This window comes from Equus caballus, chromosome 15, assembly GCF_041296265.1.
Source record: "Equus caballus isolate H_3958 breed thoroughbred chromosome 15, TB-T2T, whole genome shotgun sequence".
NCBI classification, from domain to species: Eukaryota; Metazoa; Chordata; class Mammalia; order Perissodactyla; family Equidae; genus Equus; species Equus caballus.
In genome coordinates, this window is record NC_091698.1 from 70,220,803 (window position 1) to 70,232,950 (window position 12,148).

General features: G+C 41.9%; 1 protein-coding gene and 1 long non-coding RNA gene across 9 annotated transcripts in view; one reads left to right on the plus strand and one right to left on the minus strand.

Annotated features, from left to right (window-relative positions):
- The window catches only part of PPM1B (protein phosphatase, Mg2+/Mn2+ dependent 1B), a 92,523-nt gene extending 87,099 nt beyond the window's left edge, over window positions 1-5,424 (minus strand). For 2 of the 8 annotated variants that reach the window (XM_023619709.2, XM_005600022.4), the window contains exon 1: window positions 4,041-4,181. The gene's annotated coding sequence lies outside the window, so the exon portion shown is untranslated. Of the gene's footprint in view, window positions 1-4,040; window positions 4,465-4,850 lie in introns of those variants that run through there. The other 6 variants (XM_070235528.1, XM_005600020.4, XM_070235527.1 and 3 more) reach the window with 5 other exon arrangements.
- A 23-nt stretch (window positions 5,425-5,447) lies between these two features.
- Window positions 5,448-12,148, plus strand: part of LOC138917702 (uncharacterized) — a 65,238-nt gene continuing 58,537 nt past the window's right edge. The window contains exon 1 of the long non-coding RNA XR_011426102.1: window positions 5,448-5,527. This is a non-coding gene — a long non-coding RNA (uncharacterized lncRNA). The remainder of the gene's footprint in view (window positions 5,528-12,148) is intronic.

Consider the following 12,148-nt stretch of genomic DNA (forward strand, 5'->3'; position numbering starts at 1 on the left):
AAAAATTATTAGATATTGTAGATGTGGTTACAAGTTAGCTGGAGTAAGACAAAAAGAAAAAAATTTACTTGAAGAACTCCTTTGTGTCATGACTTACCACAATTCAGAGCAAAATGTTTACATCCGTTATTAACTTTAAATTGAAGGGGTGAAATAAAACACACTGAAATTTGAATGAAAACTTGAAAAAAAAAAGGTATGAGTTACCATATAGTATTTGTTTCCTAGATTGCTAGATGATACCAAAAAGTAAATCTCAAAATCTTTACAAAGTCTGAGAAGAGAAACTACAGTATATAAAACGATATTTTTTGAAAACTTCGTAACATTATCAAGAACTTAGTAAAGACTTTTTTTTTTTTGAGGAAGATTAGCCCTGAGCTAACTACTGCCAATCCTTCTCTTTTTGCTGAGGAAGCCTGGCCCTGAGCTAACATCCATGCCCATCTTCCTCTACTTTATATGTGGGACGCCTACCACAGCATGACGTGCCAAGTGGTGCCATGTCGACACCCGGGATCCGAACCAGTGAACCCCGGGCCACCAAGAAGCAGTGTGTGCGAACTTAACTGCTGCGCCACCGGGCAGGCCCAAAAGACTTCTTTTTATCATAACAGTGATTCAACTACCTGATCAAAAAAAAGTCTAAATGGTGGTCTTCTTTGGGGAGAGAGGGGGAATACAGACAAAATACTAAAAAGTATAACTCAAGTCAAATCTACAGAGGTTAAATCACATTAGAAACGTTTCACTTGAAAAAAGATTCCGAAATGGCTAATCAGATATTAGTATACTTAAATTAGTCTAAAAGACCAAAATTATTTTACTATAAATCAATGTTCTAATGTAAACAAGTATCATCAACAAAAATAAGGATAAAATAAAGACAGATTATGAAGCCCAAGTACCTTTTTCTTCACCTCTACTTGTTAGATCAACTGCTAGAAGCCGATGACAAGCTCTGTCATTTTACAGATTTTATGACAGTCAAGCAAAAACTACAAAAACCAATATTCCCCAAATCTACCCTATTTTACCTTCACTGTTTGAGTGCAGGATACTGAGATGGGAAGTAACCCAGATTATGTTTCCCCAGATTCACCCAGTTTGCAGGAATCTTATCTCATATCCCCAATTAATCATTCCTGTTAATCCACAATTCTGCTGATATGATATATAAGATACTTTCTACCATAAAATTTTAAAGCTGCTAATATAAATAGCAGTATTCGGTTTCAATGCAAATTCTGAAATTCATTCACTAAGGAAAAAATAAGATTGAAGTACAATGTGAAAAACCACTGAAAAATGACCATATTCCCCAAAATACTCTTACCACTAGTCATAACTTTACATTTTAAGCTAAGTATTACTTGAATAAATTTTGCTATTAGAATTTTGGAATTAAAAAACAATTTAACTATTATAACTCTGACACTATCACTTGTTTCCCAACTAATTTTTGCTTAAAATCAGTGAACTGTGAAAGGCATATTTCACAGAAAAAGTAAAATACTATGTGTTACATTTTAATAAGGTAACTTTATTAATATCTTATGAAGGACCACTGTAGAGTCAGAATTATACTATTTTACCAATTTCTATGCTAGGTAATGTCACAAAATACTTTAAAATAGTTACATATAATATACAAGTACTCATATAACATACATAATATGTGTAACTAACACCAATGAATGTGGGGAAAAAAAATTCTCTCTCACTATCATGTGCAATAAAAGAAATGTTTCCCAACGCATTTACAAGGGCATGTTTGCAATCCTTCCATTATTGGCTCAGCCAGTTTTTTGCTAAGCTTTACCACGGCAAATTCCACTCTTTCAAGAGTGCCAAAAGACAGTCTATCAGCATCATATTTTAATTTAAAAGACTCGGTAAAAAATGTACGCTATAGGAAAATAAACTTTCAACAAGAGTCACTTTTTCTGACCTTGTCAACTTGTGAATCAGGTGTTCTTAGAAGCACAGCTATTTAGACACTACACCATTCCTTCAGATGATGTAATTACTGACATAAGATAGTACTTACCGACCTGACCATCAGACAAACTGAAAAGGCTTTCACCTATTCCTGGAGTCTTCATAAAAATCAGACAGCCAGGATAAGAAAACATGTTAAAAGCTCTGCTGGTCACTTCTAAGGGAATAATCACCACACGAACAAACCGAAAAGACAATGTACAAGAAACTGGGGAAGTCTTAACCAACACATACGAACGAGTGAATAAAAATACTACTCTATGCTGATAAGACAGCAACATAAAAAACTGCTCAGGCACGTGATAAGACTTTATGAGAGCAAAAACAAACGAAGAGGAGAAAACACAAACAACAACCATTAAAAAAAAAAAAAGACAAAGAAGACATTGAGAGAAGCAGCACAGTAAAAATCAAGATTATCCCTGAAAGAAAATCTGTTGACTAAAAAAAAATCTGTTCTAAATACTAAATTTTAAAAGTTCTATTGAAACAACACAGTGGCCATTTAGGAGACCTATAAAAAATATTTCTTCTAAAAACTACCATTTTAATACTATAACTTCAAATATATATATATTTTTAAAAGGCCTGTATAACTGGAAAAGACCATCATAATAATTAGAATAATCTGCCTATTTATTTAGAAATGCTCTATTTAAAAGTAGGCCAACAATAAGAACTTCGCCATTGCACAACAGGGAAAGTAAATGAAATAATGTCTGTGAACATTCAGTGTCCACAGCATGTTTCTCCATCTCCTAGAACACACCGACTTACACTGTCTACCCTCAACAATTTACCACTTCTACATCCATGCAGTAGCTCAAATGAGTTCCTGTGTTAATCTCACAATAAACCTCAGTAATTCTCACATCACAGGAGTTGTAAACGTTTAACAGAAAACGAATGTTTTTCCCAAAATAGCTACGTAACACTAAGACTACTCAAATTCCTAAATAATCCTTTTACAAGACTCCTGCCAACTTTATTTTGATACATTAAACATGTGGAGCCTATTTTAAAAGGTCTTTAACGGTGCCTTCATCAAAACAGCTTCCTAGTTGTTCTTATAATGTCTTTCTAAAGTTTTTTTTAAGCCAGCTTGAATACTGATGAATCTGGGCCGCTATCAAACGCTCAGGAAGTGTTTTTGCCAAATAAGATGGGCAAATGTTCTACATTTGCTAAATCTGACATTAGAGGTCATGCAACTGAAAATATGAAATAACTATATCCAATACTCATTGAGCCCTTCATTTTAAAAACTACTTCAGTGTTATTTTCACACTCTAAATTTAATAATACAATCTATTTTTTTTTTAAGAATGTTAGGCTCACTTAAACTATAAAAAACTGATCTGCCACATATAGCTGGTGTCTACTCTTAATGGGCCTCTGGTCGATTGGGGGTACTGACGATAGCAATTTCATTTAAGAACTTCACTGCTAAAAAGAATGACATCTGAAAAGGACTTCTGGGGAGGCAGGGAAGAGAAGCCCGGAGCCTGCTGAGAAGAGAGAAACGATTTAAACCCACTGAGGAGGAAGGAGGTGGTGAGACGCACCGACAGAAGAGCGAGAAACAAGATTTAACAAGGAAGTGAAGTGGAGCGCAGAACAAGGCAGAAGCAGACGAGGAAACAAATAGGAAAAGGTAATGTTTTCAAGCAGGCATGCTCCAGAAAGCGAAGAGTTAAGGCCTGGGGTGGCCCCAGCGCCTTCGTGTGAAAGAGATGCTCGCAGACTGAAGCGGAGAACAGGGGTAAGCAGTTTACTTCCAGGCGTTGGAGCGCCCTACCATTCCCTGCCCCGAGCCTCTCCCAGCCTCGGCCGAACGTAGACGCGGCGGCTGGGGAAGGGGCCTACCCAGGAGCCAGGCCCGGCGCTCCGCTCCCCCGGGCTCCGCGGCAGAAGGAAAGAGGCGAGAATTAGGCAGGCAGAGTCCGCGGCCGCAGCGTGGCGGCACCCCGAAAGCGGCCCGGGGCCGCGGCGGTGCCCGCCAGCCGTTTCCCCTGCGGCGGGGCGCCGAGCGGCCTTACCTGGGGCGAGGGAGGGAGGCGAGGTCTAGAGCGTCCACTCGCGCCCGCCACAGAGCCCCCCTGCTGCACTCAGCCCAGGCTCCCAACGGAGGCGCGACCCTGCCTCAGCCGCCGCTTCCCCCTCGGGGTCTCGGCCACCGCCTCCGCCGCCTCCGGGGCTGTTTACACCGTCGGGCCCCGCACGCCGCCGCCGCCGCCTTCTCTCCACCCTAGCGCCGTTGCCGATTTGGCCGCCGCCACCTCCTCCGCCGCAGCCTTGTCTCTCTGGAGCATCTTCCAGCCACCGAACCCTGAGAAACAGAGACTCCAGCCGCGCCGGCAGGAAACTCCCCCGCAACAGCTAGGGGGACAAGGCGGTCAGAGCACCGGCGGCTTTTCCGCCATTGAGCAGCAGCCGCTCCGCTCCTTCTGCAACCCCCTCCCCGCACCCCGTCCTTCCCCGCCCATAGACGAGCCCAGCCCCCAGCTCCCACCCATTGGGACGCCGCGCGGCCTCTCGCTGTACCCGGTTTGCTGAGTGGCCCGTCAATCAACGCCTCCCCGCCCACCTCGGCCGCCCTGTCCCTCCGTACTTAGTTTTCCCCGCCCACAATGCCCCGCCTCTGAGTTCCTAATTTCCCATTGGGCATCAGTGACCACCTTCAATTGGCAAGGTCAACTATCCATCAAACACCGCCCACTGAGTAAGACCCAACCCTTCAGTACCATTTACTTCATTCAGCACCGCCTCTGCCATACCTCCCGGACGTAAGGGACCAACCCACCGTACCAGTCATAAGTAGAGACCGACGTCAATCAAATAACGCCCACCTGCGCTCCTCCTCGCAAAGCACGAACCCTAGAGATTCTCTTTTCTTATTGGTCCAAAGGGTGGCCCGAGCCCTCAGTCATTGGCTTCCTCTACCTGTCCGTCACTGAAGCAATTTCCAAGTCCGTCACACCGGCTTTTTTTAAATGAACGCGCAAAAGGCGGGGAAGTTTGTATCCGAAAAGTGATTGGCTAGTCTTCGAAACGGTCAAACCCAGGGCGTCTGTGCGGATCTTTCTCGTTCTGCGAGGACCGTGACCCTTTATTTTTGACCTCTAAGCCTGGCGTCAAACAAGCGCCATAAAGGAGCCAACGGGCTGTCCAGTTATAGGTGTGGAGGCCTAGTCCCACCCGGAATTGCAGGGGGTTGGCTGCTGAATGGCTAACAAAGTCCTGGTAGTCCTTCTATTGGAGGATATAAACGCCTCTCTTCTGCACGGAGACGGGAAAGGATGGCGCAGGCGAGGACAAGAAGCGGTCTAGGGAGAGGCGGTTGTTTTGCTTCAGCCTGAGGGTGGGGCGCACGCGGGAGAGGGAAACTCGGAGGGCAGGGCTCTGGGGGAGGTGTTGTGGGGAGGGGAAAAACCCGGATGTTCTCTAACAATGAAATCATCGCCGACCAATCAGAGCTGCTGCGCGGGATACCTGCCTGACCTGTCCCCAGAAGCGACGAGAATGAGTGAGTTAGCCGGGAAATTGAGGTGTCAGGAGAGGCCAGAAAGCGAGAAAACGAGACAGGCGATCCCTTTAGGAGGATTCTGTGCTGTTAGGGCTTATTTTTATTTCTTCTAGACCCGCACTGCCTGGCATTTAGCCCTTGACATTTCCATGTTTTGTTTCTCAGTCAACATTGATTTTAAAAACTCTCGGCCTAGTCTTTGACATTCACTCTTTCGTTCCACAGTTATTTAGCGCATGCGATTTGCCAGGCACTGTACATAGAGGTAGAGATTAAAAAATAAATTAAGCAATCGCAGTACAAGATGGTAGGTGCTATAATTGAAAGGTGCAAGGGGTGGTGGTGACATTAAGGATCATCCCTGTGGATAGGTTTACGGAGGAAGGCTTCACAAAGATACAGGATGAATCTAGAATGAATGAGTCGATAGGCAGGTGAGGGAAGTGGACATGATTCCTTCAGCAATCGAATTAGACTAAAAGGTGCTGGCAGGTAATTCCTCAAAAAAGAAATAAAACTAATGTGTTATGAAGGCAGACAATTTAAGCTAAGACCCAACAGAGTGTTATTGAGTTGAGGGGCTGTGGGTGTTTTGGGGACAAGGGCAAATTTAGGAATAGGAAAATTGCCCAGGCCCGTGATGAGGATGGCAGAAATAAAGACTTGATTGCAATTCAGATTTTTTTTATCTACTCAAGTTTTCATAAGAATAGTGTTTCTTGGGGCCAGGCCTTGGCAGACTGGTTAAATTCATGCCCGCCACTTCCGGGGCCCACGGTTTCGCTGGTTCGGATCCTGGGCGCAGACCTAGCACGGCTCATCAAGCCATGCTGAGGTGGCATCCCACCTAGAAGGATTAGAAGGACCTACAACTAGAATATACAACTGTGTACTGGGGGGCTTTGGGGGGAAGAAAAAAGGAATAAAGAAGATTGGCAACAGATGTTAGCTCAGGTGCCAATCTTAAAAAAAAAAAAGTAGCGTTTCTTACCACATGGTGGCTGGACCACCAGCATCAGAAGCACTTGGGGTGCAGATTCCTGGGTCCACTCACACCTGTAATATCGGGGAATCTTGGGAAAAGACTTAGAAAAGTGAATGTTAAAGTAATTTTCCAGGCGGTTTTTATGCACACCAATAATTGAGACCCTCCGGAATAGGTAACAGAGGGACCATAAACTAAAAAGAGTTTCCCCACTTCTGCCTGTTTTGAAGAAAAATAATAAAGAAGAAGTAGGCCTGTTTAGATTTTGTCTTTCCCTTGTCCCCTTTATTATCAGTATGGGATCATACAGTTCTCAGGAAATAGTTCTTAAATGACTTATAGAATACATTTCCTTAAATCACACTCCTTTGCCTGACACGCTGTATATAGGAAGAAGGGAGTCTGGAATCCCAGCTTCCAAAATAGGAAGCTAAAGATCATAAAAGTGGAGACATCTGGGGATACTTGTTTTGAGAATCCAAGCAACCTCAGAAGGGTATGGATCTTTCTTGGTCTGCTTGATTTCCTTCTCATTTTCCCTTGGTTGACCCCAAAACTAACACGAAGCACAATCGTTTAGGTGGGCAGATGATTGCATGTCATTCATTCTTTCAGTCACTAAAAATAAAGATATATTAAATACTGTTCTAAGTGCTGAGAATACAGCAGGGATCAAAACAGATATTGAGATTACCTTTGTTGTATGCTTTAGTCGATTAAAACACTAAACCATTTAAAAAGGTGCAACAAGATTCACAACTTCAAAAGGAAAATGGATGTGTACCATCCTAAACTTATAACGTATCATAGACATTGAGTACCATCATAGTGGGCTCTGCTACTAACCAGCTATGTGACTTGAGCTAGTAAGTATGCTCTGTGAGCCTTGGTTTGTTCTTCTATAAAATAAGAACCATAACATCTTCCAGAGCCAGATAAAGAGCTTTAGATGTTCTTAGTGTTGCAAAGCACTCCCCAATACATAATTTAAAAAGGAAACAGTACTAAGTGTGGTGTAGAAAAAAAGTTCTGATTTTTCCAATGTTGGCTACAATATTCTGATGTTCTTTTTTTTTTTTTAAGATTTTTTTTTTTTTTCCTTTTTCTCCCCAAAGCCCCCCAGTGCATAGTTGTATATTCTTCGTTGTGGGTCCTTCTAGTTGTGGCATGTGGAACGCTGCCTCAGCGTGGTTTGATGAGCACTGCCATGTCTGCACCCAGGATCCAAACCAACGAAACACTGGGCTGCCTGCAGCGGAGCGCGCAAACTTAGCCACTCGGCCACGGGGCCAGCCCCTCTGATGTTCTTTTTCAAGTAGACATCAGATATCAATTTTCTCCAAACAAATTTGGATGCCCCAATTCTGCTGGTGCCCTAAGCCCACACTTGGTCATTGGTAATCTGGTGCTGCCTACGTTGCACAATTATTTCAAAGACTAAATGGGATGCGATATGTAATAGCACCTAATACAGTGCCTGTGACAGTTGAAGCAGAATATTTATAGGTCACATAGAAGAAATTTCATTTATTCTTTCAGCATATGTTTGTGCCTGTTATATGCACATCGCTGTACTCTCTCTGACAAGGAGCTTCAGTGTCAAACTTCAAGTAGTCTTATTTGAGAAGACTGATCTACTCCCTTCTTAATCTCTGGAAATGCTCCGCTAATAAAACTTTCTCCATTTAAAAAAAATTCACCTATTTCACTCTACAGATATTTATTAAGCATTTAGTGTGGGATGCATCAGGTACTAAGAGAATGATAGGCAATGCTGCCTTCAAAATTAATTAACTGTGATATGATACAATAAATATATGTTTGGTCTTCATCCCTGATTCCTGGCCCAGAGCTCCTAAAAACCTTGTGGTTTCCTCAGTGGTGGAGTGAGAGGAACATTTTTTGCTATTCATAATAAGCCCCTTTGAACCATACCTAAATTTATGCTAATGAGATATGGGGGCTGGTTGCCAGAGGAATCAGCCACATAAGGAAAAAGTTAGAACTTTCATCCCCACTTGCAACCTCTGGGGTGGGGGGAGGGGCTGGAAATGGACTTAATCAACAATGGCTAATGATTTAATCAATCATGCCTACATAACGAAGCCTCCATGAAAACTCTAAATGACTGGGTTTGGAGAGCTCCTGGGTTGGTGAACACATTGAGGTGCTGGAAGCATGATGAGCCTAGAGAAGGCATGGAAGCTCCCACTCCCCCATGGCTTGCCCTGTGTATCTCTTTTATTTGGCTGTTCCTGAGTTCTATCCTTTATAATAAACTGGTCGTAGCAAGTAAAGTGCTTTCCTGAGTTCTGTGAGCTCTTCTAGCAAATTATCAAACCTGAAGAGGGGGTTCTGGGAACCCCTCATTTATAGCTGGTTGGTCAGAAGAACGGGTCACAACCTGGGACTTGGGATTGGGCTCTAAAGTGGGGGGCAGTCTTGGGCTTGAGCCCTTAAACCTGTGGGAGCTGGGCTAACTCCAGGTAATTAGTGTTGGAATTGTTTAATGTGAGAAAAACAACTCACACATTTGGTGTCAGAAGTGTTGTCAGTAGAGCAGGAAACAGTTTTCCCTTTTATTGACCATTACTACTTTCTTAGCGATGTTCAACCCTGACTCTTATGAAGTCACAACATAGTTTCTGTTAAACATCTTTCTCAAACAGTTCCAGAGGAGGACTCCTTAGGAATGAGACCCTTTTATCCCAGGATATCTGGGGATTTAGCAAGAACTGGGCCACACATGCTAAAAATTATCTTAAAAATCCATAACAATTGCCCTCTGCTCCATATTTAATACTTATTTCAATATTAAAATATTGTTTAAAATTCTTTATCATCATGAGAGAAAAAGGCTTTTTTAAAAAGCCATGTCAGGTTAGTTAGAAATATGTTTGGCTACGACTAACAGAAAACCTAAACATTGGCTTAAATAACTGGAGGGTGTGGAGTGGCATTTTTTCACATAACAAGAAGTCTGGAGGCGAGCAGTGATGTCAGAGTCAGGTCTGCTACAATTATCTTGTTGCCCCAAGGTTGCAGGACGGTTACTGCAGCTTCAGATAAGATGTCCAAGTTGAAGGCAGTAGGGTGTGAGGAAAATCATATGACCACCCCAGCAGCAAGGGAGGGCAGAAAGTTAGGGAACTGTGATGTCCCGGGTTGCTCTGGGTAAAGTCTCAAACTTTACCAAGCATCAGAATCCCCTGGAGGGCTTGTTAAAACGTGGATTGCTGGGCCCCACCCCCAGAGTTTCTGATTCAGTAGGCCTCAGGTGGGACCCGAGAATTTGCATTTCTATCAAGTTCCCAGGTGATGCTCCTGCTGCTGGTCCAGGGACCACACTTTGAGAGCCACTGACTTAGGCTAATCATGATCCATTAATGGCATTGGCACACTGCTGCCCAGAAGCGTGGCCACATTAGCATGTGTAAATATTTTACAGCTATATTTCTGGTTTATCTATCCACAGATGAAAATAAACTCAAGCAGAGACAAAACCAAGAAGACTTTGCAGACACCAGTAGGTCTTCAATGCACCCAGCTGTCTCTTCCCCAAGCTGTTAAAGACCGTAGGCTCTGAGACACTAGGGCTTTACAGCTTTCTAAATTCCATTAAAATCAAGTGGATTCAATGCCATGAAAAGTACTTTAACTGAAGTTTATCCTTAATGTCACATAACTCTCACATCTTGCATTAGTCAGAGTCCAGCAAGAAATGGATGGTGCTCTCAAATTAGGAATTTTGAGGTGTGTGTAATAAAGGGACTATTTCCAAAAGTTCAGGCAGGGTAGAGATAAATCATAAGGTCTAATCCCCTCAAGCTAGTAAGAGGGAGGCACCTTATCACCCCTATGCCTGAAGGGATGAGGGTAGGAAAGGCTTACAGAAGCCTGCAGATAGAGAGGGTTGTGTGCAGAAGGTCCCATGACAAGAACTTTTGACACTTGGTGAAGGACAAAGAGAGTCCTTTTCAACTAAGGAATGAATACCCCAACCTCACTCTCCTCCCTCCCTTTGATCTCCATCTGATTTTACCCATTGGACAAACCCAGCTTGAGCCTGTTGATATTATCCATACATGTCACAGAACAGGATGGAGAAAGGTGGAAGGACAGCTGGATTTTTGGAGGGACAACAAGAGATATCCAGCACGCACGTATTTGAATTTATATACAATTTATTTCTAGTTATAGAATTAGTTTTTTCTGAATTTAAAGAAAATTCAAATCATAAAACAAAGAAGAAAAATATTAGGAGAAATTTCTAAATCACCAGTTCTCGAAGTATGATCTGAGGACCCATGAGGGTCCACAATGTCAAAACTATTTTCACAATGATACTAAGACATTATTTGCCTATTTCACTCTCATTCTTTCTCAAGAATACAGTGGAGCTTTCCAGAGGTTATATATTATGTGCTATTGCAACATATTGAATGCAAAAGCAGATACAGATTCCAACTGTCTTCTATTAAGCCAGAGATTAAAGAGATTTGAGAAAATATAAGATACAATGTCTCTTTTCTCGCTAATATTTTTGTTGTTTTAGAAAATATAGTTATGTTTATTATTATTTTACAGTTATATAAAATTCTATATAAATAAAAAATGCTATCTATAGTTATATAAAATGCTATTTATGTGAACACATCATGGGTTTGAAATTTTTTATGAATTAATAAATATTTTTAAATTTCTCAATTTTAATTTCTGCTACAACAAATATTTATAGATATAACCCACACAAACAGAAGTTCCTTGGGCACTCGATAATTTGTAAGAGTGCAAAGGGATCCTGAGACCAAACTGATTGAGAACTGCTTTCAGTCATACTCCACCCAAGGCTGGCTCCAAAGGTAAACCACCTTCAGTCAGTTTCATGAGCCGGGGAAGAGGCAGATGGGAAGAAAAGGATGACTCAGGAGGGAAAACACCTGCCTCTCTTATCTCTACTCTCTCTTCTTCCCCTTCACCTCTTTTTAAGCCTTTTCTGATTTCCTCTGCCTATTGAATCCCTATAGCGCTTTGCAGCTCCAATCCTAGAGCATGCATCCTATTCTACCTCATATTTTAATTACTTAGTTAATTTATTGTTCCAACATTCTCCCTTCTTTGAAGGACATGTGTATGAGCACCTGTGTGCACACACAAGCACATACGGGCTCACACACACGGGATGAAAAGTTCTGAACCTGGGTCCACAGAGTCCAAGGGGAGTGAATTCACAAGTTTATGAACTTTGACAGGAAAAATATTACACATTTATTTTTACTAATCTCTAACTGAAATTTAGCATTTCTTCCTTATGCACGTAGACAGCAAACCACAGTGGCATGAGCGAGCAGTACCCGTGACTTTATCACCAACAGAAATTACTATTTTTATGTCACATTAGAGTTGTTGCTGATCTCTCGAAACCATTTACATTCATCACTATTTTGAAATTACAGGAAATATTAGGCTCACCACTGGATCTTGTTAGTTAAACGCTCATAAAGAAGCATATATATCACGAATTTGCTTGTTTTTTTAATAGTTTGATGACTATTTCAATATAATTGTTTTCCTTTGAAATCTTATGAACTTTATTTTATGTATTTAAAAATATTGTTATGAGAAGGAATGGACGG